The following is a 12,099-nucleotide window of genomic DNA, read 5'->3' as shown; positions in this document are numbered from 1 at the left end:
AAGAACCATGCGAGCCATTGAGACCACCTAGTAGTACTAAAACATTGAGACATGTTAATCAAAGCAATATTTTATCACTAAAATCAATTAGACATCTTCAAATCATCGTGCTAATATTACTCTCAATTAAAATATCAAACCCATCCACTCAGTGTAATGCTCTGCTACTTCTGTATAGCCAGAGCCATCAGGCCCTGTATAATGGTGGAGACTAAAAATAAGACAAACAACAATTGGCTGCAATACAAGTTACAATGCAAGTGTTTAACTATTTCAAATCATCACTTCTATTGTTCAAAATTCTATAGATTCTAAATCTTTTAACAACTAATTGCTCTCCGACTGCATAAAATTTTAAATGTAGAATTTTTGAACTCCCTGTAGCATGTCATTTAACATCTCTGTGTCTATGATTTTCATTGAGACATTGTGCTGTACTATTAATATCTTATTATCATTTATGACACAAGCTCAGATTACAGCATTTAGCTGACTTTGAATGAGAGAGAAAGCACTCTGAGGGATTCAGGACTGATAGCAATGCATGCCATTAATCTACTATTATTTCAATGTGATATATTTTACTATAGCCCAGCTTAAATTTATATAATTTTTTTTTTTTTTTTTTTTTTTTACTTTGCAACTCAAAGGCTAAGTTTTTCCAAAGCTCTGCCTATGGCTTTGGAAATTCGACAATTGCACTTTAAATCTGTCAGGGGTTATCTGACCCAGATATGTTACCTCATGCTATCTAAACTTCTTTTTAATTAACTTTAAACCCCCGTTTATGTTACTTGTTTACAATATTACCAGCTTCTATACAAACATAATTTTTCACTAAACATTGGCATATGGCTGTGATGCTGAGTGGCTGAAATTTTCTATACCACAATAAATTTAGTCTTTTGTCCAAACATCAGTTATTACTGATTTCAACTCAGGACAAGACTCTGTTACTTTTACAGCTTCAGCCACACAGCGCAAGATAAGCAAATTGTTTCACTGCAGTCAAATGCAATCTTATCTTCTGAAAGCAAAACATAAGCTTCAAAGTTTTTCCAAAATGCTAATGCCTAACTGTGTGTCTAGACAGTGTTTTTACTAACCCAGAATTCAGTCAAATACATTGTCAGAGCTTACAACAACTAAATGGGGACTAAAACAGATTTATGATTTCATTCTTTGTCGTTTAAAATCTTCTATGTACAAAGAATTAGATTAAATCATTACTCAATTAATTCTGGGATTATTATTTTTAACAAATAGCCACTCTACACCTCTAAAAATAGGCACATACATTGTATGGTTCTTTCTTTGTATGTAGCCAATCAAGATGTTTTAATTTCCCAATCAGAATCAAAGCCCAGACTGACCATTTCACTTGTGCTGAGAATATCCCTAAGGTTTGAGCTTCATAGCAGAGCTGTTTACAGCATCTGTTCTCTTCTATTTCATTATTTCTATAAGGATTAAGCAAGTTACCTAATTTATCAGCCATATTTCTATCACAAACCAAAAACCCAAAAGAGATGATAGCAGCAAGAGATTGAGGCGACGATCTTACCAATTCCACTTGACGTCTGCGTGATTAAACTGCAAAGTATATTCCAGAATTTCCATATAGGTCCATTCCAATTAGGAACATACAAACAACATTTTTAGCTCTTTCAGGGTTGTTCCTGATACATCCCAGATCAACCAGTCCTTTTCCTAACATATATTAATATATAGATGTGCACATTTATTGTATTACTATTTCCGTTTTTAACACTACTTTTTGGTTATTCAGTTCCCTAACCAACTGATCTGACCTGATCTCAAGAGCTCGGGGTACCCCTGTCTGTGGTGGTAGGAATGGAGAGTTGGTTGAGCGATTTACGACTAGAACCCCTCTCTAGCGTCTTACATTCTCTCAGTATTTCATATACTTAAAACAGACTGCACAGACTGCAGACTGCACATCTCATCTCTACGGCTCTCATTGCCACAGAATGCACTATCTGGCCTTTACGGCTCTTTAGTGCCACAAAATAGAGAATGCGTTTTGTCCCTACTGGACTGTGCTTTTTATCCCCCAATAGGATGCACCTACTTCTACTACACACCTCTCAAACTAAGTCTACTATTAATATCACAGGTGTGCACTTGTACACCATACCAAACCATATGTAACTTAATGTTACAGGTGTACCTCAATTCATGACACCAGTTTACTAATTCACCAAGTTCACCTAAGTCTGGTGTCACCTCAAATCCACAACACCAGTTTACCAATTCAACCAAATTTAACAGTTTACCAATCCAACTAAATTCAACTAAGTCTGGTGTCACCCACTCACGTCTGAGTGAGTCTCTATATCACTCTCCCTTCTCCCACCCCTTCCACCACAGACAATCCCTAACCAGAAATAATTTTACACATCTTCCTACCTTTGTTGATTGATCAGGGATATCACCAAAGAACAATTTGCCCGCATTCTCCACCATTACTGTAAGGGGAATTTTACAGTTAAAACCCATGGACCAGATATGATGAACAAAAAAAACAGGAGTCAAAGATTCAATCAATCGAAGTCATGTTTACTGAAGAAAATAGTTTGCAGTTTCATCAGCAGAAGTCAGCTTCAACACTCTCGATGGAGTTCGTAGGCCGCTCCGCGTACATATTCAAAACACCAGTAATTATACTCTAACAGAGGTTGCTAATTACGTCAATACATAGATTAGGAAGATCCTGATTGGTCCAGAACCTAGATAAGTGTGAAATATTCAACACACACATAAAGTCACACACAGAGGTCTTATCTATCGTCAAGGTTGCCTAGCCAGGCAAGACTCTTTATCAGTGTGGCTTGATACACGCACACTTAACAGTTAGCCACTTAGAAAAATAGAACCAAATCAACAGGATTTCACTAATACAAGTCTAAGGGATTTGCATTTGATCAGTTATCAAGAACACATGTCATAGATGTCCCGATCACAGATGTCTTGGTCACAACTGCTCATGTAATCAGGAGGGTCATCCTTACCTCCTGAGGTGTGACCTCGGGTGTCTGAGAAAAGAGAAACTTCAACAAGCACAAATCTCAATCAGAGCACAATTTATTCTAACATCATGTGATTTTCTATTAAGACATCTTTCTAGCCACTACTAATATTAAACAACAAATAATATTAGGAGTTAAACACTGATTTATGAGCTAGATCATCTACTAAAAATGTGTAAGAATTAATAAGGATATTAATTTGTAAAAAGGCCATGATGTCTTCCGACTTCCACTCCTTCATGCCGAATGTTCAGCAGTTCATCCCGGGTAAAACTGATTGTGTTTGCAAAGCAAAAAACAGGAAAAACGAACAAAAACACTAAAACAACTGGAGAGCTACGCACAGAGGCTGCCATCCGCGGCGCCATCTTGATCTCCCATCTTGATCTCCCATGTTGCATCTTAAGATATTTTTGTGTTCTCAGTCCTTGCTGTGTTTTTGTTCCCTCCCATAAGGTATTTTTGGATGTAGTATGTAAAAAATATAGCATCAAATCTGTGATTACTTGTGTTTCCACTCATGTTGTGTACTTGATCCGTTGTCCTTGTGGTATAGGCTATGTGGGAAAAACGTCACGTCAATTGAAACAAAGAATTAGTGAACATAAGAGTTCGATCAGAAGAAAAGATATTAATTATCCAGTTGCGGCACACTTTCTAAATCTGAATCACGACGTTACCTCTTTACGTTTCTGTGGGATTGAGAAAGTAACTTTGCCACCTAGAGGTGGAGACATTGAATTACTTCTACAGAGACGCGAACTGTTCTGGATTTATACCCTTCAAACTTTATCACCTATGGGCATGAACGATGAAGCACCATTTAATGTAATGTTATAGTGATGGAATTGATTTGAATGATGTGTCGTTTTATGTGTTTACAATGAGTTTGAGTGGCTATGGAGCCCGTTATAACAATTTGATGCTGTTTGATGACAATGTGTTGTTTATGTATTTTGGATGATCTTGTCGATCTGCAGTGGGATCTTTGTTGATTTTTGTAACTATCAGAATTTGTAACTGTTTATGATGTGATGCTAATTTATACTCCTAATGATTTTAATTGTTTACAGATGGAGCTTTGTTAATTGGTCATGTGTTTATCTTAAAAGAGATGAATTTGAACATTTGTATACTCCTGATGAAGGTCGTTTGACCGAAACGTTGTTAATAAAGATTACTACTTTGCAAGTCACGATAGTGTGCGGGAATTGCTTATATGTTGAAAGGATCCACCTGGTTGATCTTATTATCCTACGCACCTATCACTTGCAGGTGTGCGATGGAGTTTGTTCACTAATTGACTCTGTCTCTACTGCTTGTTGACTGAGAGAGTTTTATCCTACGCACCCTGAGGCTTGCAACAAAAGAAACATGACTACTTTTCAAGAGATTAATAATTTGACGGACAACTGCGCTAATACATTGGCGTTTACGCAAGAAGATGCGGATAAGATCCTTTTTCCAGAGAAGAACATGGATTTTAATTTATCACATGATGAACACCGGGTGCAACTTGAGAGACTGTACCATAACGAAATGCGTCTAAAAATGCATGGTTCTACATTGAGCGAATATTGGAGGAACAAGAGAATCCCACGCGGGTTGAGAATTCCCAAACCTCCAACATTGTGCAAACAAAACAAATTGTTTTTAAAGAGATGGACCGAGATTCTTAACAAGTGTTCTATGGACTTGATGCTTCTGATTGTGGAACAAGTATCTGCTGATGTTCATGAGACCCACGAAAAAATCGTCCTACTCGAAGAAAAGATTAAATCTATTTCCCAAATTGACTTTGATTCAATTCTTTCCTCGATCAAGTCGTCGACGGAGAAATACCGAGATTATTTGAAAGAAATCAAGCTGAAGAAATACAAACGAGATACAGAGGATTACCTTCGGAATGAAGTTTACCCATGGGATAGTAGACCAGCCACTAACATGAGAGATAGTGTTACCCGAGAGGCCAATGCATCAGTCCGGGGACCATCTGAAACTACGGCTCGATTTCGCAATCGTACAAGAAGAAATGTCTCTAACTCTTTTAACAGACTGAGTGATTCCACTGAGAGTGAGTTTACCATCGACAGTGATTCGAGTGCACACGCTTCGACTTCTTTTTTGGATGGGCGAGCCCCGCCACGGAGACTACAAAGAAGAAATGTCGAAGAGGTTCAAGAGCCTCAAAGAAGTTTACGACCGTGGACCCGCAGCTACTCAAAGAGACGGTAATTAATATTTCTGAAAAGGAACTATCTGATGATCAAATTGCGGTTTTATCTAAAGGACTATCTTTTGTTCCTACTAGTGGTGTTAATTGTTTTGGTCTAAAAGTGGATTTGTTCAAATGTTTTAGACAGATGAAATTACGGTATTTTTTCTCCAAATCAGAGTCGAGTTCATCTATGACACCTTTTAGACCTAAAAGTAATTTTTGTCCTAATGTGTCTAACCACACTATTCATACCTTTTGTCGTTTGGTCGAAAAAGAGGTGATGGAAGCTTGCTCTTCTAGTAATAAAATCTCTCATAATTTGTCATTGAATGAGCAAAAAGCACTGACTGAATTGATAAGTGACCCAGGCATCATTATAAAACCTGCTGATAAAGGAGGGGCTATTGTAGTCCAAGATACGAAAAAATATCAAGATGAAATTTTTTCTCAATTACAGAATATTAGGTTTTATAAAAAACTTCCCAGTGATCCTACCAATACTTATCAATCTGAGATATTGTCATTTTTAACAAATGCTAAAACAGAGGGTTGGATATCTCAATCAGAGTTTAAATTCCTGTATTGTCAACATCCGATTAGACCTGTTTTTTACACTCTTCCTAAAATTCATAAGAGACTTACTGACCCACCAGGTCGTCCGATTGTGGCACAGACTAATTCCCTCTTATCGCCTTTATCTCAGTATGTTGACTTTTTTATAAAACCTTTTGTTTATTCGTTACCTTCTTACATTCGAGACTCTACTGATTTTATTAATAAGATTTCTGAGGTGTATGATTTACCGGACTTCTCTTTATTATTAACTTTGGACATAACAAGTTTATATACTAACATTTCACATGAAAAAGGACTTATTGCACTTAGACATTATCTTTTGTTACGCGAGGACTCTGATCCACCATCTGACTTTATCGTCGAGATGGCTTCGTATCTTTTGAAATATAATTATTTCAGTTTTGATATGGATTTTTTTCTTCAGATAAGTGGGACAGCAATGGGCTCGAATTTTGCCCCTAACTATGCCAATTTATTTATGGGTTTTTTTGAGGAGAGTTATGTATTGAATACAGAAAATAATCCTTTCTATTCAAAGATTATCAAGTGGTATAGATACATTGATGATATATTTTGTATTTTCTTGGGTGATCACGATGAGGCTCGAGAATTTGTGACATATTTGAATAACTTGGTTGATGACTTAGAATTTACTTCTGAAATTAATTCCTCTAGAGTACACTTTCTTGATATGTGGGTCCAAAAGAACGAAGGCAGTTTGACTACAACTTTGTTTACAAAAGAGACTGATCGTAATACACTTTTACTTGCTACTAGTTTTCATCCGACTTTTTTAAAAAAAGGACTGCCTAAGAGTCAGTTCTACAGACTGAGGAGGATTTGTTATTCTGATTCCGATTTTATTGAGAAATCGAAAATCATGAAAAATAATTTTTTGAACAGAGGTTATCCTTTGGATTGGGTCGAAGAAGGATACAATACAGCTTTTAAAAAAACACGGTCTGAATTGTTAAAAAAGAAGAAAATGAAAACAAAAAAGTATTCCTTTGCCTGTATTACAACACATTCACCTATGTCCTACATGATAAAATCAATTTTTAAAAAACATTGGCATTTATTGTCTTCTGATCCGGAGTTGAACGATATTTTTAGACATCCTCCTTTGATTGTATATAAACGCGCCAAGAATTTAAAAGATAGCTTGGTACATGCTCGTTTTCAGAGCGTCAGTCCTCGTGCATCTCAGAGTTTACTTAGTCCTATACAGAAGGGCAATTATCGTTGTGGGAATTGTGCTCAGTGTAATAATACTTTTAAAACATCCTTTTTTTGTCATCCTAGAACGGGTAAAAAATATAGCATCAAATCTGTGATTACTTGTGTTTCCACTCATGTTGTGTACTTGATCCGTTGTCCTTGTGGTATAGGCTATGTGGGAAAAACGTCACGTCAATTGAAACAAAGAATTAGTGAACATAAGAGTTCGATCAGAAGAAAAGATATTAATTATCCAGTTGCGGCACACTTTCTAAATCTGAATCACGACGTTACCTCTTTACGTTTCTGTGGGATTGAGAAAGTAACTTTGCCACCTAGAGGTGGAGACATTGAATTACTTCTACAGAGACGCGAACTGTTCTGGATTTATACCCTTCAAACTTTATCACCTATGGGCATGAACGATGAAGCACCATTTAATGTAATGTTATAGTGATGGAATTGATTTGAATGATGTGTCGTTTTATGTGTTTACAATGAGTTTGAGTGGCTATGGAGCCCGTTATAACAATTTGATGCTGTTTGATGACAATGTGTTGTTTATGTATTTTGGATGATCTTGTCGATCTGCAGTGGGATCTTTGTTGATTTTTGTAACTATCAGAATTTGTAACTGTTTATGATGTGATGCTAATTTATACTCCTAATGATTTTAATTGTTTACAGATGGAGCTTTGTTAATTGGTCATGTGTTTATCTTAAAAGAGATGAATTTGAACATTTGTATACTCCTGATGAAGGTCGTTTGACCGAAACGTTGTTAATAAAGATTACTACTTTGCAAGTCACGATAGTGTGCAGGAATTGCTTATATGTTGAAAGGATCCACCTGGTTGATCCTATTATCCTACGCACCTATCACTTGCAGGTGTGCGATGGAGTTTGTTCACTAACTGGATGTAGTATGTTAAAAGCACATTTTAGATCAGCTTCATGGTGTCTCAAAATATCACAGTTGAGTACACTTAGATGGTCTTAAGTTTATCCTAACATATACTTAATACTATTTTTTAGTACATTAAGTACAAAATTAGTGTGCGAAAATAGAGCACTTTTAATACATTACATAAATGTGAACTTAGTGTATTTTAGCATGCTTTTTCACATTTTGTATATTATTTTCATATACTACTGTAACACTTTAAATTAGTCATAAATATATTTATAAATGTTTAAAATTAGGGTTCAAGTCTGTTTCTAGTTGTAACTAAATATATTTTTTAAAATACAGATATAGAATGTTAAAAGCACATTTTAAATTAATTTTATGGTGTCTCAAAATAGCACAGTTGAGTACACTTAGATGGTATTAAGTTTATCTTAAATGTACTTAATACTAATTTTTAGTACATTAAATACAAAATTAGTTTGGGAAAATAGAGCACTTTTAATACAGTATTTCACGAGTTCGCCCTTACATCTAATCTGCTTGAGCGAGCATTAAGCATATTTTGGCGTGCTGTCCGGGGGAAGGGTTCCGGGCCGGAATACAGGCCGGAACCAGAGAACTCCCCCTGCTAGTGTAGGATCGAAACAGATTAGAAGTGGGGAGTAGGGGTGGAGGAGGGATGCCAAGAAACTATCGCGGGATGGAGGTAAGACGGCTGGTAATATATAGAGGATGCGCTGATTGAATGATTGGTTAAACAGGTTGCACCTGTGCCGAATGGGTTGATTATCTGATCGTGCTCCTCCTGAACCTTGTTTAATCAAACATCATTTCACGAGTTCGCCCTTACATCTAATCTGCTTGAGCGAGCATTAAGCATATTTTGGCGTGCTGTCCGGGGGAAGGGTTCCGGGCCGGAATACAGGCCGGAACCAGAGAACTCCCCAAAGAAGCTTTTATGCATAGGACAGCTGCCACAAAGCAAGAAATTTAGGTAGCCCCCCCAAAATATGCGTAGAACTAAATTTATGTAAGGAAAAGGAGGAGAGTGCCATTTTTTTTTTTTTTTTTTTTTTTTTTTTATATAAACGATTCGATGGTCGGATGTGGCCCCCTAGCTGCGACCGAAGGGAGCCGCGACTCTGCTGCACCGGGAGGGAAAGCCCACCCGTCGTCGAGTACGCAGCGTAACTCGAGCGACGGATAGGGGGCTCACACTGCGACCGAAGGGAGCCACGACTCTGCTGCACCGGAAGGAGGGGGCCTAGTCCGACCCTGAAATGGGCAAAATATGAGGCGATTGGTGGAGGGACCCTCACTGCTTCCGAAGGGAGCTTCGGCTCTGCTGCACCGGAAGGGAGGGTCTCCCTTGCGAGGTGCCTCGGATGGAGGGCTCCCACTGTGACCGAAGGGAGCCGTGACTCTGCTGCACCGGCGGGGAGAGCCCGTCCGCTGTAGAGTACGCAGCGTAACTCGGCTTACAGACGGAGGGCTCACGCTGCGACCGAAGGGAGCCACGGCCCTGCTGCACCGGAAGAGGGAGCCCAGTCCGATGCTGAATAGGCAATAAGATGAGGCGATTGATGGAGGGACCCTCGCTGCTTCCGAAGGGAGCTGCGGCTCTGCTGCACCGGAAGGGAGAGTCCCCCTTGCGGGGCGGGTTTTGTTTTATTTATTTATTATTTATTATTTTTTTTTTTTATTTTATTTTATTTTATTTTTTATTTTTTATTTTTTTTTATATGAATAAAGACGATTGGTGGAGGGACCCTCACTGCTTCCGAAGGGAGCTGCGGCTCTGCTGCACCGGAAGGGAGAGTCCCCCTTGCGAGGTGCGTCGGATGGAGGGCCCCCACGCTACCGAAGGCAGCCGCGACTCTGCTGCACCGGGAGGGAGAGTCTGTCCGCTGCCGAGTACGCAGCGTAACTCGTGTGACAGACGGAAGGCCCCACACTGCGACCGAAGGGAGCCGCGGCCCTGCTGCACCGGGAGGGGGAGCCCATTCCGATGCTGAATGTGTAAAAATAAAGCGATTGATGGAGGGACCCCTTCTGCTTCCGAAGGGAGCTGCGGCTCTGCTGCACCGGAAGGAAGAGTCCCCCTTGCGAGGCGGGGGTTGGCGCGTCGGATGGAGGGCTCTTACTGCAACCGAAGGGGGCCGCGACTCTGCTGCACCGGGAGGGAGAGCCCGTCCGCCGTCGAGTACGCAGCGTAACGTGTGACAGACGGAGGGCTCACACTGCGACCGAAGGGAGCCGCGGCCCTGCTGCACCGGAAGAGCCCCGTCCGACGCTGGATAGGCAATAAAATCGGCGATTGATGAAGGGACTCTCACTGCTTCCGAAGGGAGCTGCGGCTCTGCTGCACCGGAAGGGAGAGTCCCCCTTGAGGGGAGCGTCGGATGGAGGGCTCCCGCTGCGACCGAAGGGAGCCGCGGCCCTGCTGCACCGGAAGAGAGAGAGCCCCGTCCGACGCTGGATAGGCAATAAAATAGGCGATTGATGAAGGGACTCTCACTGTTTTCGAAGGGAGCTGCGGCTCTGCTGCACCGGAAGGGAGAGTCCCCCTTGAGGGGAGCGTCGGATGGAGGGCTCACGCTGCGACCGAAGGGAGGCGCGGCTCTGCTGCACCGGAAGGGGGAGCCCAGTCCGATGCTGAATAGGCGATAAAGATAAGGCGATTGATGGAGGGACTCTCTTCCGAAGGGAGCTGCGGCTCTGCTGCACCGGAAGAGCGAGTCCCCCTTGCGAGGCACGTCGGATGGAGGGCTCCCACTGCAACCGAAGGGAGCCGCGACTCTGCTGCACCGGCAGGGAGAGCACATCCGCCGTCGAGTAGGCAGCGTAACCCGAATGACAGACGGAGGGCTCACACCGTGACCGAAGGGAGCCGCGGCCCTGCTGCACCGGAAGGGGGAGCCCCGTCCGATGCTGGATAGGCAATAAAATAGGCGATTGATGGAGGGACTCTCACTTCTTCCGAAGGGAGCTGCGGCTCTGCTGCACCGGAAGGGAGAGACCCCCTTGCGAGGCGACGAGCGTCGGATGAGGGGTTCCCACTGCGACCGAAGGGAGCCACGACTCTGCTGCACCGGCAGGGAGAGCACATCCGCCGTCGAGTAGGCAGCGTAACCCGAATGACAGACGGAGGGCTCACGCCGTGACCGAAGGGAGCCGCGGCCCTGCTGCACCGGAAGGGGGAGCCCCGTCCGATGCTATATAAGAAATTGAATTTGACGGCTGGTGGTGACAATGATTAAATTTAACATACAACGGGGTGGTTGGAGTCGACGACAAATTGAGGATACAGTGCAGATTTAGCTTGCGCGTCCCCAAATTGAAAGTAATAAAAGGGGTGTGATAAAGTTAAATTAGAGAAAGGAGGTTAAATGTCAATGTAGTAGCCTTTCGTAGTAAATCTGATGCCGTTGAATTTAGACGTTATTGTGGTTTCCGAAAATCTCCAAGCCAAAGAAATTGCTTGGAGGATAAAGTCGAGTGACGTGTCAAGGAGCGGTTTCAAGGGATGAGTTATGGGAATATGAGTTGCGAATAGTGAGGTACTGGGGTTGGCGATTGGCCCGCCTCCAGATCCAGTGCTCTGAATTTTTTGCAAGAATCTGGAACTTGATGATATTAGGCCCAGGGGGTGGTTCCAGAGCGACAGCATTCAGTGGAGTAAGTAGTGGGACTGCTGTGAATAATACCAAGGTTTAGATTGAAAAGAAGGATCAGAATGAAGATAGGGCGGTGCCATAACAGTTTGTGGAGGCAGCCTCACGCATGGATTAGCCCCTGGTTACTGATAGGGAAAAGGAGTAGCAGGAGGGTAAGAGTAAGAGGTCTTGAGCGGCCAGTGGAGGCAGCTTCACTCTAGCGTCTGCTGCAGGAGATAGAAGGAAAGGCATGGGAAATATAGGAGAAAAAGCCATGATAGCGTGCAGTGTGAGGAGTGGCCGAGTCTGGGGCGCGGCCTAGGCTTGCTGATGACCTGCTTCATCCTGATGCTTAAGAGCCAGAACTTGACCTGGAGAAAGACAACATTATTTTGAATGAAGTAGAAAGCTGTGAGGGAGAGGAGCATGGGCCGCAATTGTCAGGGAGGTAGCCTCATACTTAAATAGGGC

This window comes from Garra rufa, unplaced genomic scaffold (genome assembly GCF_049309525.1).
Source record: "Garra rufa unplaced genomic scaffold, GarRuf1.0 hap1_unplaced_005, whole genome shotgun sequence".
NCBI lineage: Eukaryota > Metazoa > Chordata > Actinopteri > Cypriniformes > Cyprinidae > Garra > Garra rufa.
Note: the sequence above shows the minus strand (reverse complement) of the source record.